The 4015-nt window shown below is 37.0% G+C and overlaps 1 non-coding gene across 1 annotated transcript; it reads right to left on the bottom strand.

The window, feature by feature from the left end:
* Positions 1–729: 729 nt before the first annotated feature.
* Trnaa-ggc lies at positions 730–801 on the bottom strand. Its single transcript has one exon. It is a non-coding gene; the product is annotated as a tRNA-Ala (tRNA).
* Between the last annotated feature and the right edge of the window lie 3214 nt (positions 802–4015).

Raw genomic sequence — 4015 nt, 5'->3', positions numbered from 1 at the left:
TAAAAAGGTACTTTTTTTAGGATTACCAGGCTATTATGCCCCCAATAAATCATATTTCGAAGTAAGTTATTTTTTTCTGAATGCCATACATTCAGCTTTTTCTCCTTTACGCTATTGATTTGACTGTGGAATTAGGTAGAGGTTTGTCATTGACAACAACATCTTCTTCTTCAGTTTTCGTTCGAACAATGAGTGCTAAAAAGCTAATTTTTTATTACTTTTTATTGCATTTCATACTGTTTTCGGAAAAATCGTGTTTTTTAAAATACTAAATATATATATATATTTAAAACAGATTATGGGTCCGAAGTGGCAGGAAAAATCATGTTTCAACGGGATGGAATCGTGTTTCCTGATTGTAGTACCCTTGGTTAACACTGTTTGGCGGTATGTATCCTTGAATTCTGGGTTTCGTGGCGTACCAGACGCAAGCTTCTCCGTTTCAATGGGTTGTATATATCCTTAATGCCCGGTCAAACAGAGATCTGGCTGCCGACGTGGTTAGACCACGCTGACCGCCGCTGTCGCTGCATTGCCTAGGTTTGCACGATCTTCGTCAAACAGAACGCTGATGGATGGAGCGAACTGGTCTAGACCAGAGTGGCCAGCAGTCCGGGTGTAATTATCTAGTAAGACTTCACCGATAATTATATGAAAGTAACATACGGTATGGTAAACTTTTAAGATGCTAAATACACCAAAGGATGAAGTTCGCCGTGAAAAAATATTTGACTTAGCCGGGATTCGAACCCGGATCTCCCGATTGCCGGTCAGGCGTGCTACCAGTTACACCACCAAGCCATCTTCTTAGAGCGAACTTCGGGATGGGTTTTACCGAACAAGATGTTGACGTCACAAGTCCACACTGTGGCACATGTGGCGAGGGTCGTGCTTACTAACTTTTTCTCCCCGACAGTGGCTTAGTAAGCACGACCCTCGCCACATGTGCCACAGTGTGGACTTGTGACGTCAACATCTTGTTCGGTAAAACCCATCCCGAAGTTCGCTCTGAGAAGATGGCTTGGTGGTGTAACTGGTAGCACGCCTGACCGGCAATCGGGAGATCCGGGTTCGAATCCCGGCTTAGTCAAATATTTTTTCACGGCGAACTTCATCCTTTGGTGTATTTAACTTTGCACCCGTGCGCGTGACTGCGTACAAAGTCACTTGTTCCTTCAGTGCTTTTAAGGTGTTATCTATGATTTAGGTGTACTGTTTGATTTAAAAATTACATTAAAGGACAACATCTAAATGATATAATTCTGAGCTATGAGAAAGTTTGGATTTGTCATGCGTTATTCACGCTCATATAACATTAATTTTGCATTAAAATTTTACGTTCCTCATTTTCTCGCTCTCTTTAATAGTACAGTGTACGCATCCTCAGACAGGTAAAGGCACATTATTCTCCCCGATGATAGCTGCCTAGCCAACAGAAATACCTGTTTCGGAGACATTAAATCATATTTTGATTGCCTTTAGGGGATAAAGTTCTAATTTGTTATTCATGCTGGCAGCATTTTAATTTCATTTAAAATATTTGATTCCATAAAATTTATTACATTTAATTCCATTAATTTCATCCTCCATTGAATTTCAGCGGGTACCATCCGCTAGTAAATGCAAACAATATTTAACATTATTCCTTTTCTCTTATTAATAACTTCCAATCAATAAACTGTGTGTAAATTGACAGCATTTCACGTTAATAGGAATGCTATATTTTAATTTTCTTGTTCAATTTTTCTGTGTGCTTCATATTGTTCTGATAATATATTTTTAGATTCACACTTATCCATTTCTCTACCATTACAACATTAAAAGTAACCATGGTGCCAAAAGTTCGTAGTAGAAATGAGGGAGAAGGTGCTACCGTTTACCATCGGCATCATCGCACGGAAAGGTAGGAAATTGCTAGGGTAGTTAGTTCCTTCGCGAGGGTACGGTGAGACGCCTGGTGTAGTAGTACGACCTTGTCGGTTGAGTGCGACTCGAGGAAGAAAGGGGAGGAAGCACTATAGCGATGGTAAAGCTTTAGGGAGAAGGGGAGTCTTGAAATGGATGAGTAGGAACGAGACAGAGTTCAACATGCAGCGGAATGTTCGCGTTCTCGTACGGCTCAGCGCGGGTAGCGTATGAGGAAGCTCACGACAGTTTTCAGAGCGAATGAAATTGCTGAAGGGAGACTGCGTTTGGGTGGATTAAAAGAAATTTATGCCATTTGAACATTGAAGATAAGAACTTGCTTCGAGTGGAAGAGAAGTTAGAATAGGCAATTTTTCGAGAAGAAGAAATTTAGGGAGTGGTGAAACATTCGTTTTGTTCATTGATCCAAAAATACCCTTGCGGAGAAAGAAAAATATATGAAATAAGAAAGGCTTGAAAATAAATTCTAAAAGAATAATGTTTCTGAGTTTTACTTCTCGAGGAAATAGCGTGGTAAAATATTCACTTATCCAGAAATTAAGCAGTACGTAAGAACATTTTGGCCATTTTTGCTAAAATACCCTAGCGGAGAAAGAAAAATTTATAAAAATAAGGAAGGCTTGAAAATACTTCTAAAAGAATAATGTTTCTGAGTTTGACTTCTCGAGGAATTAGCGTGGTTAAATATTCACTTATCCAGAAATTAAGTAGTACGTAAGCACATTTTGGCCATTTTTGCCAAAATACCCTTGTGGAGAAAGAAAAATATATATAAATAGGGAAGGCTTGAAAATACTTCTAAAAGAATAATGTTTCTGAGTTTTACTTCTCGAGGAAATAGCGTGGTTAAATATTCACTTATCCAGAAATTAAGTAGTACGTAAGCACATTTTGGCCATTTTTGCCAAAATACCCTTGTGGAGAAAGAAAAATATATATAAATAGGGAAGGCTTGAAAATAATTCTAAAAGAATAATGTTTCTGAGTTTGACTTGTCGAGGAAATAATGTGGTTAAATTTTCACTTATATAGAATATTAAGTAATACTTGAGCACATTTTTGGCCATTTTTGATTTCTCTCTCCCAAATTAAACAAAACTGAGCATTTGACAAACTCCACCACCTTTTAAAGTAAACTATCTTTGGAGAGATTTCGTGGAATAACATAAATAATGAGCGACGAAGATATCTTATTGCCCACAATTTTTTAACAGAGTACTACAGGTGTTTTAATTGTTACAAAGTCATCATCAGGTACTAACAGAAACAAAGAAGCCCACCACCTTTTGCTTACGTAAGATTGTTCGATATTACACACTTGCTTTAAAGCAATAACATTTAATTTATTTTGATCCTTTTGTAGTACTAATTTTTCAAATATGGCATAATTTATACAATGGGCATAGAAAAAAGTATCTTAGTTATATTTATTAGTGAATTAAATATGTTATAGTGAAATATTGTTGGCGCGGGTCTTGTGATACTCTATCTGAGTGGTCTCCTTGCTGAAAAATTTGCAGAGAGCGAAAAACCAATCGGGAGATCTCCTCAATCACTATACCTTTGTTTGTTAAAGATCCACTCCTTCCTGTCTTCTTGTAATCAATGCAGTAGCTTTTCTCATTTAAAATGGACTACGTAGTTAGCCCTTTTCCACTACCCAAGGAGTAGTTACGTGTCGTGTTTCAAGTGTCTATAACCACGGCGAATGTTTTGCAAAATGATAGCTAAATGTAGTCTGCAGTCTTAGGGAAGGTTGTAATTTTTTTCATAATGTCTACGGGGCTCCTATTTTTATATTATACGTGTAACTTCATCCGCCATTCTTCTTCCTAGCATTTTTCCCCAACTATTATACAATTTCAGTTCACGTCCGTCTTCACAACATTTTTTTCTTCAGGAGGATATGTAATGTACCTAATGATACATTTATAATTAATTTTTTGAGTGGAATTAATAAAGAATGTGTTCAAAAGGGTTGTGATACGTAATTAAAGCAGCTTTGGAAAAATATATGTTTAACTTTTAATTTTCCTATACGCTAGAATTCATTATTATTAAGCCCGACACAATTCTGTTTGTTCAGATT

This window comes from Ischnura elegans, chromosome 9 (assembly GCF_921293095.1).
Source record: "Ischnura elegans chromosome 9, ioIscEleg1.1, whole genome shotgun sequence".
NCBI lineage: Eukaryota > Metazoa > Arthropoda > Insecta > Odonata > Coenagrionidae > Ischnura > Ischnura elegans.
This window is presented reverse-complemented; position numbering and strand designations above follow the sequence as displayed.